At 25.3% G+C, this 20,077-nt stretch overlaps 1 protein-coding gene across 1 annotated transcript in view; it reads right to left on the bottom strand.

The window, feature by feature from the left end:
• The window catches only part of LOC127286283 (uncharacterized), a 266,689-nt gene that overhangs the window by 2,568 nt on the left and 244,044 nt on the right, over positions 1-20,077 (bottom strand). The gene's annotated exons all lie outside the window — the stretch shown is intronic.

Here is a 20,077-nt window from a genome sequence, read left to right as displayed (position 1 = left end):
AATTTTATTTAAACTAACCATCAAGTTTCATAGACGAAAGGATTTTGTAATAAAATATATACTTGAAAAATGCATCGATAAAATAGTTGTCAATTTTTTTTTTTTCTAGTTTTTTCATGCGGGCATAAAGTATTTTTTTCTTCATTTCACAAAAATTATTTCAGAATTTTCGCTGTGTTTAATTTATATTTATTATTTTATAATGTAAAATTAATTTTTATATTGTAATTATGTAATTTTTTAAAAATTCTAATAATTAAAATTTATAATAGTGAAATTAATTTTATATTTTTAATCAAAATTTCCACCCTAAAGTTGAGTTCAATAATTTCAAATTTTTCTATGATTAAAACTGCAGATGAAGTAATTTTAAAGAATGGAGTCGATATAAATTAAAAAATATTTAATATTTTAGAAAATTATTATCCGATGTTGTTTTCATAAAAGTGGAATACAAAATGGGAGCTCATCCAGTTGTGTCGACAATCTTCCTTCTCTACTTCCTACTTTAAGCTTTGTTTTGTTTTACTATTGAAACAGGGTAGAATATATGGGGCATTCTACGAAAAATTTTTATTCAAAATTTTTTTTTGCCTGGAACATTTTTTTTCGAAATCTTTATGAAAAATAAGAGAATACGTATTTTTTTCTTTTTTGCTTTGATGAAAGTTACGGGAGTTATAAATTTTTTAAAATTAAAGTTTACATGAAGAAGGTACTTTTCAAACGCATTATTTCTTCATTAAAACGAAAAGATGGAAAAAAATGTGCCATAAGAAATTTGTTGGAAATTTTTCAAATTTTTTATATATGCAATAAAAAAATAATATATTTTTAGTGGAAATGCCCAAAAAGTCAAAATTAAAAAAAAATATTGATTTTTCTCCAAGAGAGACACCATGGATTTTCAATTTTTTTTTTTTTGCAATACAATCTCTAATAAATAAAGAATTTTTTTCCGTATATTAGAAAGTGGCGTTTTTTGGAATCTAAGAAGTATTTCAGATTTTTGACTTGAGTAAAGAGAGATTGTATTGCAAAAAAAAAAAAAATTGAAAATCAATGGTGTCTCTCTTTGAGAAAAATCAATATTTTTTTTTAATTTTGACTTTTTGGGCATTTCCACTAAAAATATATTATTTGTTATTGCATATATAAAAAATTTGAAAAATTTCCAACAAATTTCATATGGCACATTTTTTTCCATCTTTTCGTTTTAATGAAGAAATAATGCGTTTGAAAAATACCTTCTTCATGTAAACTTTAATTTTAAAAAATTCATAACTCCCGTAACTTTCATCAAATCAAAAAAGAAAAAAATACGTATTCTCTTATTTTTCATAAAGATTCCGAAAAAAAATGTTCCAGGCAAAAAAAAATTTTGAATAAAAATTTTTCGTAGAATGCCCCATATATATATATATGAAGATCGTCGTTACTAAAAAAAAATATAATGGGATTTGAGAATCGCCACTAAAGTCCTCTAGTTCTATAATGAAAAAAGTGACGTCATGTAAAATTATTCTTATTTATATCGAGTCTACTAATAAAATTTATAACTATAAATCGCAGAATTGAAAATAAAAAAATTTTTAAATTAATAATCAGGGGTATAATTGTGTAATTTCATTTTAACTTTCACTTTTATTTTCACTTATCGAAATCAAACTAAAAGTGTAAATGAAAATGAAAATCAAAGTAATTTTAGTCTAAATCAAAATAAAAGTAGAAATTAACCCCTTCGCAGTCCAGTTAAAAATCGCTGGTGGGCCTAAAACGGTCCGAAAAAAAAGTTTCCAAAAAAATATGACTTCATCATATTTAAGGTTTTTGGGGTCGCTAAATTCAAATTTGAGGTCAGTTTTTCAAAATTCAAAATGGTGGATCCAATATGGCGGACAAATTTTTAAAAAATCAATCCAATTTGCCTGAAATTTGTTACTCGGGGGTTTTTGGGGTCGCTAAATTCAAATTTCAGGTCAGTTTTTCAAAATTCAAAATGGCGGATCCAATATGGCGGACAAATTTTTAAAAAATCAAACCGATTTGCCTGAAATTTGTTACTCAGGGGTTTTTGTGGTCGCTGAATTCGAATTTGAGGTCAGTTTTTCAAAATTCAAAATGGCGGATCCAATATGGCGGACAAATTTTTTAAAAAAAATTTTTTTAAATTTGTCCGCCATATTGGATCCGCTATTTTGAATTTCAAAAAACCGACCTCAAATTCGAATTCAGCGACCACAAAAACCCCCGAGTAACAAATTTCAGACAAATCGGATTGATTTTTTAAAAATTTGTCCGCCATATTGGATCCGCCATTTTGAATTTTGAAAAACTGACCTCAAATTCGAATTCAGCGACTATGAAAACCCCCGAGTAACAATTTGTGGTCAAAACGCATTAATTTTTAAATTATCCGCCATATTGGATCCGCCATTTTGAATTTTGAAAAACCGACCTCAGATTCGTAATCAGAGACTCCGAAAACTCCTGAGCAACGAGTTTCATGTAAATCTGATAAATTTTAAGTTTTCATGGTCGCCATTTTGGGTCCGCCATTTTGTTTTTTTGAAATCTGACTTCAAATTTGGATTCAGCGACCCCAAAAACCCCCGAGTAACAAATTTCAGGCGAATCAAATTAAATTTAGTATTATTTTTTTGCGATGGCCATATATGGCCACTTGCACAAAGGTGGCACGACTTTTTCTGGCCACATATGGGCCCTGGACTGTCAAGGGGTTAAAGTAAAAATTAAAGTCAAAGTGGAAATCGAAATGAAATTACAGAATCGCATTCCAGCATTAACTATTGATATTCAGTTTATTTTATTATTTTTAAATTTAATATTTATTATCATTAATAAGTTTTCATTATAATTTGTTAAAAAAAAGAAATTAATTTTGAAGCAATCCACAATTTTGCCAAATAATCAATACATTATTGTCGCGTTAGAAAGCCTTATAATAATTTCACTTCTAGTCGCTTATGGAAATATATATATATATATATATATGGTATAGAATTTAAGTTAGCTAGAAATATAAGCACTTATGATCGTGGTTTAAAGCATATATATACGCTACAAGAAAGATAATAATCCAACCATTAATGTTTCAAGCAAGAAGTTATGTTGCGAATTAATTTTCCATTATTAGACACATAACCCCAGTTTCTGAAACTCAATAACTTGATAATATCTTCTAAAGGGGTAGGGAGCAAATTTTATTATTATTCTTAATGTCAATTTATTTTCATTTGTTCTCTAATTCTTCTATATATTTAATGATAATTTACAATTTAACGCAAAATTCCACACAAGAATTCTTTATGAAAATTTGGGAGAAAAAAAATTAAAATGTTATATATTAAGTGTATTTTTGTCGAGAAAATATAAAAAGCACATAAAGTGTTATGCACTAAAAATTGCGCTGTTACTTTATCTAGATGGATAAAACTGCATATTAGAGTAATAAAATAATAAAATATCGTAAAATTGTAGATTGTCTGAAAACTTGGATTCATTCATTGACTTTTGTATTTTACGTTTGTGAAATGGGAGAAATTTTATATTTCAGTGGAAAAATTCTATATATATATATATAGCTATATCTACTGTAGTCATAGTGGAACATTCGTTACGGGCAAAGTTTGAAACCATTTTTCACGCGATTGCGTCGAAAGAGGTCACAGGATATTTCAAACTTTTTTTTAAGTATAAGAAACAAACACGAATACTTGCAAAGAGTTTTCTATTACGAAACTAAAACAAAAAATAGAGCAGCATCTATTTACATAGATTAGATGAAGAAAATTAATTATTTTAGTTTAACTAAACGGAATAAATAGAAAAGGATTATCAGAGATTTAAAGTTATTTTTCCTATTCTCACATTTTACAAAACTATGTTTCCTTTTGTATAAGAATTTAAAATTTTCAGGGCCATAATTTGTTCACAAATAAAAGAAATTTAAATAAAATCACAAAAATACTAATTTTTATCATAACCCCTAAAATTTTAATATTTCCTCACAGAAAAAAAGGTGGGTAAAAAGTTGTAAAGATAGAGGATAAAAGTCGTTAGAATACAGGGTAAAGGATAAATTTGTGATGGATAAAAATGTTACTAAAATATTACTAGAAAAATGGATGTCATATTTAAGTAAACTGTCTAATTTTAATAAAAATATTAGTAATTTTACACTTAACTTATTAAACCCACAAATTTTTTATAAATAAGTAATTGCATATGGAAATATTTTGCCTATAATTATTGTCTATTAATAAAAATATCTTTGACTGATACAACTGACAGCTGACGACAGTGCGTAAATAATCAGAACTGGGAAATTACAACTCAACGTCTGTATTGTTGCACGAAAGCAGAGTTGGGTAGTAACTGAATTTTTTGTGCATATTAGGCTGTGTCATTAATTTTTAACACACATTTTAATTTTATTATATGTCACACGTTTTCCGTGTTTAAAGTATGAATAAAATTGATGAAAGTGGAAACAAATTTTCTTCCCCGTAAGAATAACATTGTGTCGTCTGTTTGTTATCCCTCCAGGCCTCTGACGTCATATCTTGAACTCGAAATATCTCGATGAACTGACACAGCCTAATATGCATAAAAAATTCAGTTACTACCCAACTCTGCTTTCGTGCAACAATACAGACGTTGAGTTGTAATTTCCCAGTTCTGATTATTTACGCACTGTCGTCAGCTGTCAGTTGTATTAGTCAAAGATATTTTTAATAATAGACAATAATTATAGGCAAAATATTTCCACATGCAATTACTTATTTATAAAAAATTTGTGGATTTAATAAGTTAAGTGTAAAATTACTAATATTTTTATTAAAATTAGACAGTTTACTCAAATATGACATCCATTTTTCTAGTAATCTTCTTCTTCTATTATATTAAAATGTTTGTTTTGTCGTCTTCGTGACGTCACTGGGCCAAGAATTTTCGTTTTTCACATTCTTTTTCAACAATTTTTGTTCAGATATGATTCAAAATTAGAATTTAAACATAAATTAAACATATGAATTAGAAAAAAATCTGAATTTTTTTTTTTTGCAACTTTTTGCAAAAAATATTTTTTTGCAAATTTTGCAACTTTTTGTTATTTTTCAGTAATTCACATGTAAAATGCATCCCAATTTCAAATCTCATCAAAAAATATTTATTTTTTTTAAAGTTATCGTTATTTCAAAATTTTTCACAAATCTTCTATTATATTAAAATGTTTGTTTTGTCGTCTTCGTGACGTCACTGGGCCAAGAATTTTCGTTTTTCACATTCTTTTTCAACAATTTTTGTTCAGATATGATTCAAAATTAGAATTTAAACATAAATTAAACATATGAATTAGAAAAAAATCTGAATTTTTTTTTTTTTCAACTTTTTGCAAAAAATATTTTTTTGCAAATTTTGCAACTTTTTGTTATTTTTCAGTAATTCACATGTAAAATGCATCCCAATTTCAAATCTCATCAAAAAATATTTATTTTTTTTAAAGTTATCGTTATTTCAAAATTTTTCACAAATCTTCTATTATATTAAAATGTTTGTTTTGTCGTCTTCGTGACGTCACTGGGCCAAGAATTTTCGTTTTTCACATTCTTTTTCAACAATTTTTGTTCAGATATGATTCAAAATTAGAATTTAAACATAAATTAAACATATGAATTAGAAAAAAATCTGAATTTTTTTTTTTTGCAACTTTTTGCAAAAAATATTTTTTTGCAAATTTTGCAACTTTTTGTTATTTTTCAGTAATTCACATGTAAAATGCATCCCAATTTCAAATCTCATCAAAAAATATTTATTTTTTTTAAAGTTATCGTTATTTCAAAATTTTTCACAAATCTTCTATTATATTAAAATGTTTGTATTGTCGTCTTCGTGACGTTACTGGGCCAAGAATTTTCGTTTTTCACATTCTTTTTCAACAACTTTTGTTCAGATATGATTCAAAATTAGAATTTAAACATAAATTAAACATATGAATTAGAAAAAAATCTGAATTTTTTTTTTTTGCAACTTTTTGCAAAAAATATTTTTTTGCAAATTTTGCAACTTTTTGTTATTTTTCAGTAATTCACATGTAAAATGCATCCCAATTTCAAATCTCATCAAAAAATATTTTTTTTTTTAAAGTTATCGTTATTTCAAAATTTTTCACAAATCTTCTATTATATTAAAATGTTTGTTTTGTCGTCTTCGTGACGTCACTGGGCCAAGAATTTTCGTTTTTCACATTCTTTTTCAACAATTTTTGTTCAGATATGATTCAAAATTAGAATTTAAACATAAATTAAACATATGAATTAGAAAAAAATCTGAATTTTTTTTTTTGCAACTTTTTGCAAAAAATATTTTTTTGCAACTTTTTGTTATTTTTCAGTAATTCACATGTAAAATGCATCCCAATTTCAAATCTCATCAAAAAATATTTATTTTTTTTAAAGTTATCGTTATTTCAAAATTTTTCACAAATCTTCTATTATATTAAAATGTTTGTTTTGTCGTCTTCGTGACGTTACTGGGCCAAGAATTTTCGTTTTTCACATTCTTTTTCAACAATTTTTGTTCAGATATGATTCAAAATTAGAATTTAAACATAAATTAAACATATGAATTAGAAAAAAATCTGAATTTTTTTTTTTGCAACTTTTTGCAAAAAATATTTTTTTGCAAATTTTGCAACTTTTTGTTATTTTTCAGTAATTCACATGTAAAATGCATCCCAATTTCAAATCTCATCAAAAAATATTTATTTTTTTTAAAGTTATCGTTAATTAAATTTATATTTTTGATATCTAATAATTTCGATTTTGCGATATTCGAGGTACTTGATATCCCATGCGAATTGCATTATAACTTCTTTTTAATATATTTCTTTCCTCTGTAAAAGTAGTTCATATTTTATGTCTATTTTCATTTTGAACTTTCATCGAAATTGTAATAGGAAATAAAATTTTTAAAATTTGTTATATTTCAACCGTTTTATAGTCATAAAAAAAACTAAGTTAGAACAAAACACAAATCATTATATTGATAAAAATAGATTATTTATTTATGAAAAGTATTAAAGATTTCTTAAAAATATAAAACTTAAAATTAATAATAAATTTATTATAATATTAATTTAAAAAATAGAGTAAATACATATGAATGAACTGAAATAAGTAAATAATAATGAGTACAATTTCAACCGAGCGAGCGTTAGCGAGAGAGGATATGACGCTAGTATTTTAGTAACATTTTTATCCATCACAAATTTATCCTTTACCCTGTATCCTAACGACTTTTATCCTCTATCTTTACAACTTTTTACCCACCTTTTTTTCTGTGAGGAAATTCCTCTGGCATTAAAGGACAAACGCAGTCACCTTCGTTAGTGATAATGGAGATAACAGAAAAAAAATCTAACATCATCAATAATTCTCAAAATCGTCAAATATCGCATTTTTGAATGACGACAACTCTTTTTGTAATTATCGACACGCACACAAATACATTCCACCACAATACGATCATTTTTAAAAGATGATAATTCTATTCAAAATCATCGTAGAAAATTTTTTAAACCATTTTTGAAGAATCAAAATTAGCTAACCTAAAATATGTATACCGAGGATGAAGATCTGCCAAGTGATAAAAAAGGACAAAAACTTAATAGGTGACGAAGGCTCATAAAATTGTCTCCACATCCACTTTCATAACTAAGAGTCCACGTCAACATGGAAAAGTGTTCTCCAGTGCAAATATGACTGGATCTTAACCTTGTTATTAGGTTAATAAATCTTCTAGGGTCATCAATGCCACATAACTCTTAGATTTAATACCAACACTCTTAAAGTAGGAATTAGAGGAAACTGTTGCTCCAAAATAAGGCCACAATTTGGTCACCTAAAATTTCAAATCAGATTTCAACAAGGTATAAAAGGAATGCACCAGTAAAATTATCAATTCGAAGTTTATGAGCCTCCTTTGGACAAATTGTCTGCACTTTCATTTCCTCAAATACCCCATATGACATGATACCTGCTGATAATGTAAATCTCTTATTACAACAATCACTGACAAATGTGGAGGAGGAAATTATGTACTAACCTCAAATATTGTGAATAAATTAGTGACCAAAGTATACACTGCAGAATTTGTATTTACAGGTATGTCTCCTAATTCTGATTGTTAAAGATAAATAAAAGCTACATATTACGGTGCGCATGAAATGGATTTAAATGAAAATTGCTTGCACTCTAAAATTTCTTGTCGATTTTGTATCTTTGAGGTTCCTAGAGTAGTTTTAAACAAAAAAAGAAAATTATCACCGAAGCCGTATTCGAGAAAAATAGCCCAACTGATTACGTATCTGAAGTCAGAATTCAAAATGGCGGATTCAATATGGTAACAGATTCTGAGTGAATTCGAGGGATTTTTCTAAAACTCGCCTGTCATTTTGAATTCTGACTTCAGATTCGTAATCCGTAACAAACTCCAAAAACCCCTAAGTAACAGATTCTGAGTAATTTTGATTGATTTTTAAGGGGTTACACGTCACTTTGAAATTTAAAAAAAATAAAAAAAAAAATTTTTATGCTGGGTGAAAATTTCCCAACTTGGGACCACCTAAAACTTACTTTTTAAATTTAAAATATTTTTTTTTCATAATTTATTGCAGGAAGCCGAATTAAAAACATAACTGAAATGCGTTTTAAAAAAATTAATTTCCCAATGGGAAACTGCCACGAGTAACCATTGGCGTATTAATTGGCCCAATGATGGGAGCCAATAAAAAAAACCATTGGCACCCAATAATGGACCGTTATTGGTAAAGTCATGGGCTGTCCACGCCGATGCCAATAATTAGCCAATATTAAAAATTTTAATAATAATTTAAAAAATCAATAATTTAACAAAAAAAATTTTATTTTTATTATTTTTTAATAGTTATTATTATTATTTCATTTTTAATAATTAAATTAAAATAAAAAAATGGTCATCACAGTATTAGTGAAACAATTTCTTCCAAAAAAGAGTTTGTCTCAAATCCAATAAATAGGAAAGACATCGGCAGAAAAAAATTTCGACGAGAATAAAATTTTCGATCACTGTTTATATACTAATATAATGACACCTCTACTGCGAGAAACAGTTATGATGTTCGCCCTCCCTATGGCGTTGAGCGAACTAAAGTCCACAGCTGAGCCATCAGCGCAGCGCGGGAACATTTGAAAAATTTGATTTTATTAGATATTTTTTTGTTTTATTTTAAATATGACAAATAATTAATTTAATAAATAATTATTAATAACATAATGTCATATCTAATAATTAGTTAATTAATTGTTTTCAACGAAAATTTGCCAAACAAAAATTTGTGGTCAAAAAAAATATTACGATAAAGAAAATAATTTTTTTGTTAAATGTTCGTAGTAAAAAAAATTAATTAACTAATTATTAAGCTAATTAGTTAATTAATTTTTTTTATAGAGAAATTTTGACAAAAAAATTTCACCATGAGAAAATAATTTTTTTAAAATTTTCTTTGTAAAAAAATTAATGGTAGCTTAAAAAAAATATCACGATGAGAAAATAATTTTGTTGTAACAATTTCTCTGTAAAAAAATGTAACAAAAAAAATTATACGTATAGCACAAAAAAATGTTACGATGAGAAATTTTTATTTCATTAATAAGCAACAGAGTAATTGCAAATTTAGTAGAAAGGTAACAAAATATTCAATTAATAATAAATAATTAAAAAATTAATTTTTTTAAAAACGCATTTCAGGAATGTTTTTAATTTGGCTTTCTGCAATAAATTATGAAAAAAAATATTTTAAATTTGAAAAGTCAGTTTTAGGTGGCTCAGTTGAGAAATTTTCACCCTGCTTAAAAAGTACACCTTATAGGCATAGAAATGATATGCTATATGGACCCGGCGTAGCTGATTAGAGGTAATTTTTAATTGAGCTGCCGGATCAAAGAAGAGCACATAACCCATTTGAATTACATTAGTTATGTGCCCTTCTTTGATCCGGCAGCTCAATTTAATCATTGTTAATCATGACCAAACTGTTAAGAAAACTTTAAATGCGTTTTTCTCAAAACTACATTTTAAAAATCGGTGGACACTCTAGCTGCCACAAATTTCAATCGGGTCAAAGTGGTCAAAAAAACATTACTTATTATGTTATTATTTTTCAACTTTGAGCTACAGTAGCTCAAAAACTGTCCATTTTTTTGAATTTTGTCATTAACATTTTTTGTTCAGGAGGCCTTAAACTACAAAACTGCAGACTCAGAAAAATTTGCTGAAAGAAAAGTGCGGTGTCCTTTTGAAAATACAAAATAACGGATCCAATATGGCGGACAAATTTTGAATTTTTTTTTTAATTTTCACGTAACTTGGTATCTAGGAGTTTTCGGAGTCGCTGATTACAAATCTGAATCAGATTTTGAAAATTCAAAATAGCGGATTCTATATTGCAGAAATTTTTTCAAAAATTTTTTTTTTGGATTTTGAAAATTTGACTTTATATTTGTAATCAGCGACACTAAAAAAAACCCCGAGGAACGAGTTTTAAGTAAATCTAGCCAATTTTTAAAAAATTTGAGTTATGGGTTTTTGTAGGTCACAGCTGGTAGTAATTTGCCAACTGTTTTATTTTTTTTTTTACCAACCCCATATAACTTTGAAATGCGGATTCAAGGTATCTTTAAGCAGATTTTCCAAAATTTCCTAAATAAAAAAAAAAAAAATAATAGTATTACTATAATTTTTATTATAATTATTATATTTTGTTATTTTATTTAGATAAAAAAAAATTTTAAATAGTTAATAATGACAATAAATTCTTATTGTATGTCATTTACAAAAAAGTCCAAAATTAACTTCAAAGTTCATTTTAGATATTTAAGTGCTATGAAAAGAGGTACTTAAATTTTATATCTCTATCATGCGCATCATTATGTTGCTTTCGTTGAGCTCTTTCCTCTAATTTACTGAAAATAAACTGTCACAAGTAGTAGAAACTGCTATATAGAGTAAGAAATTTTGAAGATACAAATTTACACAAACATTTATAATTGCCTTCTTAGTCTTTCATATTATAATTTTACGTGACTTTTAATTTGGAATCGTATATATATATATATATATATGTACTCATAAGTTAGTTGGTGATTTTAATAATTTCAAAATAAAAATAATGCACAATACTTTTTAACCTAAATCAAAGCAATAACAAAAGTGAAAAAACACAACAGCTGCTTTTCTTTTTTGTAGGCAGACAAATAGTTAAAATATTATTAATAATAATAATAAAAAAAAATGAATTGATATGTATCTCAATTTCATCCATAATTTAAAATCATACAAACATATTTCAATATAATCCTCAAATGTCAAAACGTTATCCAATACTCTCAAAATGCTTATTTCGTTTCTTTATCGTTTCAACGATGTTGAAAATAGATATACGAAGAATATTTTATTATATGGGACATTCTACAAAAAATTTTTATTCAAAATTTTTTTTTGCCTGGAACATTTTTTTTCGAAATCTTTGTGAAAAATAAGAGAATACGTATTTTTTTCTTTTTTGATTTGATGAAAGTTACGGGAGTTATGAATTTTTTAAAACTAAAGTTTACATGAAGAAGGTACTTTTCAAACGCATTTTTCTTCATTAAAACGAAAAGATGGAAAAAAATGTGCCATATGAAATTTGTTGGAAATTTTTCAAATTTTTTATATATGCAATAAAAAAATAATATATTTTTAATGGAAATGCCCAAAAAGTCAAAATTAAAAAAAAATATTTATTTTTCTCAAAGAGAGACACCATGGATTTTCAATTTTTTTTTTTGCAATACAATCTCTAATAAATAAAGAATTTTTTCTCGTATATTAGAAAGTAGCGTTTTTTGGAATCTAAGAAGTATTTCAAATTTTCGAGTTGAGTAAAGAGAGCTTGAAATAATTGTAGGGGAATAGTGTCAGGGTTGGATACAGTTTTGGTTTTTTGTTTATAAATATTTTGTTTAAATAAATTCAGTCAATTGTGGTATATGGGTGGAAAGATCTACAAAAGAGGAACACTTTTGCTGTGGACCGTAAATTGATTGGTCCAAAATTAAAAAAGTTATAAACATTTAAAAAAAAAAAAATCTAGTCAGGGTTGGACTTTTCAGTCAGGGTTGGACACTTTTTGAAAATCGAAACGCATTATTGGTAAAAACGTAAAATAACATTTGTAATGTTTTTTATTCTTATTTTTTCATGTTTATCTTTACTTATTGTTTACAAATTGTAAAGCTTCATGGGTTTAAAAAAGGAATGAACTCAAATTACAAAAAATAACGCTTTAATGTTCCAAATAACTCAATGAAATGATGAACAAAATTTATACAATTTAAGTATTATTTTTCTAATATCTTTGGCACAATTTTGCACTGAAATATCAATAAAATAAAATTTATTTGTATATTTATTTGTATATTTATTTATAAATTGTGTCAAATTCATAATTAATATGGGTGTTTAACCTTAACTGTATAAAGTGTCCAACCCTAACTAGAAGCATCATTTTCGAATTGTGCTAACCATAACCAGACATGTGTCGCGATTCGATTTTTCACTTTATTTCTTCTTAAATAATGTACCCCACAATACATTCAATAAGCTTACCTTCCCGAATTCTTGCTTTTTTTACACATTTTTTAGGTTTATTCACATGTCAAACAAAACTTTTTTTGTATCTTCGATTGCACCGAAGTCACAGGAGACGCTACTTTTGATTCTCCAAAAATGTAATGCCACAAAAAGTTAGGTTACACTACTAGAAAATTCGTCACGTACGCACACAGGTGGCGCTAGTGTTCTTATTTAAAAAAAGCCAAGTGTCCAACCCTGACACTATTCCCCTATATGTATATTATAACAAGTATAAATTAAATATAATTTAAATAATTAAATAAAAAACTAAAAAGTGTACTTTTTAAAAACTTATGTTTGATTTTATAATTTTCATTCTACAATTATTACAAACAATAGATTTATTAACCAAAACATTTTTTTGGGTTATGATTAAAGTTTGTTAAATAGTTGCGCATTTAATTTGCGTAAATTTCTTTTAACAAGATGTGCTTTTAATTTGAATGGATTTCAACAGCGATCACGAAAAATGTTTATTGAAGACATTGAAAATAAATAATTTAAAATTACGTATATTTTTATTGATAGTTTACACATCTGTCAAAAAAAAAAACATTCAAGTACTATAGAGAAAACAAATGACTTAGAATAAAAATGGAGTGAAATTATGTTTTACATTTATAAAAAAGCAGTTTCAAGCAAAAAAAAAAATTGAAAATTCATGGTGTCTCTCTTTGAGAAAAATCAATATTTTTTTTAATTTTGACTTTTTGGGCATTTCCACTAAAAATATATTCTTTTTTTATTGCATATATAAAAAATTTGAAAAATTTCCAACAAATTTCATATGGCACATTTTTTTTCCATCTTTTCGTTTTAATGAAGAAAAATGCGTTTGAAAAGTACCTTCTTCATGTAAACTTTAATTTTAAAAAATTCATAACTCCCGTAACTTTCATCAAATCAAAAAAGAAAAAATACGTATTCTCTTATTTTTCATAAAGATTTCGAAAACAATGTTCCAGGCAAAAAAAAAATTTGAATAAAAATTTTTCGTAGAATGCCCCATATAGTCTGACTTGAAAAAATTTAGTCGATTTTATTATAATATTTTATTGCTATTTAAATTGCACAGAATGTTAAATATTAGGGTTTTTGTAAACGATGGGGGAACCCTATTAACGAGACTAGTGAAGCAAGGCATATACCCCCCCCCTAGCGGCCACACAAATTTATCTGGGCTGAAATTTGGTACACATATGTATTTTGGCGTGTAGATTACAGGAAAAATATAGCGAATATTTTTAGAAAAAATCATGGATTTTTCGAATAAAAAAAGAAGAAAATTTTATCTTAAGGGATTTTTTATACATTTTTACTTGTATAGATTACAAAAAAAATATAGCGAGAACGATTGGAGTTGATTATCATAGCGTTTTCAAGGAAAAACTGATAATTTTCGATCTATGTGAATATGTGTCTATCCTATGTGTTTTCATGCTCACATTACAGGAAAAATTAAGCAAAATTGGAATTTTTCCACCTGCCTTCACACTTTAACCCCCTTAAATTTTATGTTTAATGGTACGGAACCCTCGGTTTTAATGCGAGTGTAACTCACACTTGTCCGATTTTTTTTTCCATATCTGAGAGATTCTTTTTCAATCGCCCCAGCCCAAAAAGTCAATGTTCTGGAATTGGCTTCATACTTTGGTAAATTGTTGTCCTATATGATAGTAATAAATCCCTAAAATATAAACTCATTAAAAAAATATTTGTAGAAAGTAGAGGGGGTTGAAGTTTTGACGTTAAGGGTAACATTGTCATTTTCAAATCCGTATAACTATGACAAAAGTTAATGGATTTTAATTTATCTATAATGAATTTTAATGCATTTTTACGTACTTTTCAAAAATGTATACAAAATTTAAAAAAAAAAATTTTTCACCCCTTTTTTTCAAAATCAACCCTTATTTTTCGATTTTCACCCCTTCGGGAATTTTTTTTTTTATTTTTCTTGGAAAGCTGAGGTTTTTTCCCATGAGCTAAGTAAATATGAAAATGGGACAACAATAATTTTGTGAGAAACAGAATATTAATGTAGGCGGTGCCGATAACGGGTATACCTAAAGATCATCTTCGAGGATTTAGGTAGGCACCGCCTGCTTTAATATTCTGTTTCTCACAAAATTATTGTTGTCCCATTTTCATATTTACTTAGCTCATGGGAAAAAACCTCAGCTTTCCAAGAAAAATAAAAAAAAAAATTCCCGAAGGGGTGAAAATCGAAAAATAAGGGTTGATTTTGAAAAAAAGGGGTGAAAAATTTTTTTTTTTAAATTTTGTATACATTTTTGAAAAGTACGTAAAAATGCATTAAAATTCATTATAGATAAATTAAAATCCATTAACTTTTGTCATAGTTATACGGATTTGAAAATGACAATGTTACCCTTAACGTCAAAACTTCAACCCCCTCTACTTTCTACAAATATTTTTTTAATGAGTTTATATTTTAGGGATTTATTACTATGATATAGGACAACAATTTACCAAAGTATGAAGCCAATTCCAGAACATTGACTTTTTGGGCTGGGGCGATTGAAAAAGAATCTCTCATCTATATTTCTAATCTTATTATTTTGTTTATTAATTTTATTTTAGGTATTTACAAATGAATTTTGATATATATTTTAAATTTTTGTTGGCAAAAACAAAACACTTGATCAAAAATTAATAATTAATTTTTACTGATACTTGGAATGAAAAAGTGTGTAAACATATAGTTATATAATGTTCTTTTAAGTGTTTAACGAGAAATCGTAAAAGGTGTCGAATATTCCCTGAATTTTACCACCTACTATAATATTGATTGGTACTAAAGTAAAGAACTTAGTTACATCAGCTTACGGCCAACGCAATTGGGTTATAAAAGATTCTTGAATTTATTTTCATTATAATTAAATTTTATCACGAAATAATGTAATAAAACATTTAAACGACTTTCTTCACACACACACTAGATTTAGAAAATATGTACATGCTTTTGCATCGCTACCATTCTACTTGTCCTTAGGGCTACATTATAAAATATCAAAAACATAAAATTTGTACAACAACTGTAAACAATATGTCCAGAGATAATTTGAAGTTGATGAGAAATGATAAATTCATGTTTTATTTTATTGTTCATATTTAGATACTGAGTAAGATATTTAAGCTAAATAGTTACATTTGTGGATTGTGGAAGCATTTTCAAATAGCTGAAACTAATCTAGGATTTATGGAAAAGTACCACACACACTCAAATTGAATGTATATATATGTGAATTTGAAATTACTACTTGTTTAAATTCAAGGGCATATTATACTCAACCCACAATGGAATTAACTTTTTAAACTAGAAATTAATATATTTCGGTATAATAATATATAATAGAACATTATTAATCTCAATTCATCTACTTGATAAATGGGTCAGAATTTCTCAAATAGATTACCTAAAATAAAAAAAAATTTCATTTTCAATGTTAAATAAATTTTTTTTTACTTCTCAAGTGATCGAAATTGAAATTTTTAGATGAAAAAAAATTGTTTTTTTAAAATGATAAACAATTGCAATTTTTAGCAATCATAAATAAATAAATTTTTTTCTTCAATTCCACTTGATTATTTTCAAAATCCAAAAAAAATTATTTTTCGTCATAGAATACTGTATTCAAAAATAATTTTTCTTTTAAAAAATTTTTTATTTTTAATAGTTTTTTTTAAATTGTTTATTTACAAAATGTTAATAAAAAATTGTGTTCTTTATGTTCCATTAAAAATTTTTAAAATATTGAATATTCCACATACATTTCTGAGTATGAAACTGTTAAGAAAAAAAATCCCACTTAATAAGAAATAAGTTAGGTAATTGAAAACGATGCACAATTATAGCGTTTAACTTCATAGTTGCCTTACTCGTAATTATTATATATAATAGATAACATAATTATTGTTATTATTCAAAAATTCTATAAATAAATAATTTTCGTTAATTAACTTATTTCTTATTAAGTGACATTTTTTTCTCAACGGTTTTATACTCACAAATGTATGTGGAATATAAAACAATTTTTATATCTTTAATTAGACATGAAGAATACAATTTTTTATTAACATTTTTGAAATAAACAATTTGAAAAACTATTTTCAAATACATACTGCATTTCATATGAAGAAAAATATCATTTTTATTTATTTTTAAATTAAACCTTTAATTTAAAGATAAAAAGTAATTATATTTACGTAAATATTAAATAAAATTAAATTAAATAAAATTCTGATTTTAATTGCAACAATTCGTTTCAAATTTGATATCTTATATTATATTAAGTTAACAAATTTCGAAAAACGACACCGACCCCGTGACCTCGACACCGTCCTTGAAGAATCTATTTTCAATTATTTTCAAATAAATCAAAATACTTTGCATATATGCTTTTAGAAAATCTTACAAACTATTTTTATGTAACATCTTTTTTCAATTTTAACCCGAAAAAGGGTTAATTTTCAATTTTAACCCGAAAAAGGGTTATTTTTCTATTTTTTATGAATTTTTCGATTTTTTCAATTTTTTATTATTATTTATTATTATTTATTGTTGTTTTTTTAATTTTTAGTTAGTAACCTATAATATTGTGTCTAATTTTAAGTGTCATTTAAATTAAATGTTTTTAACTTAATAATTTTACTATTTCTTAATTTAAAACGAAACATCTTATCTTATATTATATTAAGTTAACAAATTTCGAAAAACGACACCGACCCCGTGACCTCGACACCGTCCTTGAAGAATCTATTTTCAATTATTTTCAAATAAATCAAAATACTTTGCATATATGCTTTTAGAAAATCTTACAAACTATTTTTATGTAACATCTTTTTTCAATTTTAACCCGAAAAAGGGTTAATTTTCAATTTTAACCCGAAAAAGGGTTATTTTTCTATTTTTTATGAATTTTTCGATTTTTTCAATTTTTTATTATTATTTATTATTATTTATTGTTGTTTTTTTAATTTTTAGTTAGTAACCTATAATATTGTGTCTAATTTTAAGTGTCATTTAAATTAAATGTTTTTAACTTAATAATTTTACTATTTCTTAATTTAAAACGAAACATCTTATATTATATTAAGTTAACAAATTTCGAAAAACGACACCGACCCCGTGACCTCGACACCGTCCTTGAAGAATCTATTTTCAATTATTTTCAAATAAATCAAAATACTTTGCATATATGCTTTTAGAAAATCTTACAAACTATTTTTATGTAACATCTTTTTTCAATTTTAACCCGAAAAAGGGTTAATTTTCAATTTTAACCCGAAAAAGGGTTATTTTTCTATTTTTTATGAATTTTTCGATTTTTTCAATTTTTTATTATTATTTATTATTATTTATTGTTGTTTTTTTAATTTTTAGTTAGTAACCTATAATATTGTGTCTAATTTTAAGTGTCATTTAAATTAAATGTTTTTAACTTAATAATTTTACTATTTCTTAATTTAAAACGAAACATCTTATATTATATTAAGTTAACAAATTTCGAAAAACGACACCGACCCCGTGACCTCGACACCGTCCTTGAAGAATCTATTTTCAATTATTTTCAAATAAATCAAAATACTTTGCATATATGCTTTTAGAAAATCTTACAAACTATTTTTATGTAACATCTTTTTTCAATTTTAACCCGAAAAAGGGTTAATTTTCAATTTTAACCCGAAAAAGGGTTATTTTTCTATTTTTTATGAATTTTTCGATTTTTTCAATTTTTTATTATAATTTATTATTATTTATTGTTGTTTTTTTAATTTTTAGTTAGTAACCTATAATATTGTGTCTAATTTTAAGTGTCATTTAAATTAAATGTTTTTAACTTAATAATTTTACTATTTCTTAATTTAAAACGAAACATCTTATCTTATATTATATTAAGTTAACAAATTTCGAAAAACGACACCGACCCCGTGACCTCGACACCGTCCTTGAAGAATCTATTTTCAATTATTTTCAAATAAATCAAAATACTTTGCATATATGCTTTTAGAAAATCTTACAAACTATTTTTATGTAACATCTTTTTTCAATTTTAACCCGAAAAAGGGTTAATTTTCAATTTTAACCCGAAAAAGGGTTATTTTTCTATTTTTTATGAATTTTTCGATTTTTTCAATTTTTTATTATTATTTATTATTATTTATTGTTGTTTTTTTAATTTTTAGTTAGTAACCTATAATATTGTGTCTAATTTTAAGTGTCATTTAAATTAAATGTTTTTAACTTAATAATTTTACTATTTCTTAATTTAAAACGAAACATCTTATATTATATTAAGTTAACAAATTTCGAAAAACGACACCGACCCCGTGACCTCGACACCGTCCTTGAAGAATCTATTTTCAATTATTTTCAAATAAATCAAAATACTTTGCATATATGCTTTTAGAAAATCTTACAAACTATTTTTATGTAACATCTTTTTTCAATTTTAACCCGAAAAAGGGTTAATTTTCAATTTTAACCCGAAAAAGGGTTATTTTTCTATTTTTTATGAATTTTTCGATTTTTTCAATTTTTTATTATTATTTATTATTATTTATTGTTGTTTTTTTAATTTTTAGTTAGTAACCTATAATATTGTGTCTAATTTTAAGTGTCATTTAAATTAAATGTTTTTAACTTAATAATTTTACTATTTCTTAATTTAAAACGAAACATCTTATATTATATTAAGTTAACAAATTTCGAAAAACGACACCGACCCCGTGACCTCGACACCGTCCTTGAAGAATCTATTTTCAATTATTTTCAAATAAATCAAAATACTTTGCATATATGCTTTTAGAAAATCTTACAAACTATTTTTATGTAACATCTTTTTTCAATTTTAACCCGAAAAAGGGTTAATTTTCAATTTTAACCCGAAAAAGGGTTATTTTTCTATTTTTTATGAATTTTTCGATTTTTTCAATTTTTTATTATTATTTATTATTATTTATTGTTGTTTTTTTAATTTTTAGTTAGTAACCTATAATATTGTGTCTAATTTTAAGTGTCATTTAAATTAAATGTTTTTAACTTAATAATTTTACTATTTCTTAATTTAAAACGAAACATCTTATCTTATATTATATTAAGTTAACAAATATCGAAAAACGACACCGACCCCGTGACCTCGACACCGTCCTTGAAGAATCTATTTTCAATTATTTTCAAATAAATCAAAATACTTTGCATATATGCTTTTAGAAAATCTTACAAACTATTTTTATGTAACATCTTTTTTCAATTTTAACCCGAAAAAGGGTTAATTTTCAATTTTAACCCGAAAAAGGGTTATTTTTCTATTTT

The sequence above is a fragment of the Leptopilina boulardi genome, unplaced genomic scaffold, assembly GCF_019393585.1.
Source record: "Leptopilina boulardi isolate dan_hultmark-lab unplaced genomic scaffold, ZJU_Lbou_2.1 LbouV2_352, whole genome shotgun sequence".
In the NCBI taxonomy this organism is placed as follows: domain Eukaryota; kingdom Metazoa; phylum Arthropoda; class Insecta; order Hymenoptera; family Figitidae; genus Leptopilina; species Leptopilina boulardi.
This window is presented reverse-complemented; position numbering and strand designations above follow the sequence as displayed.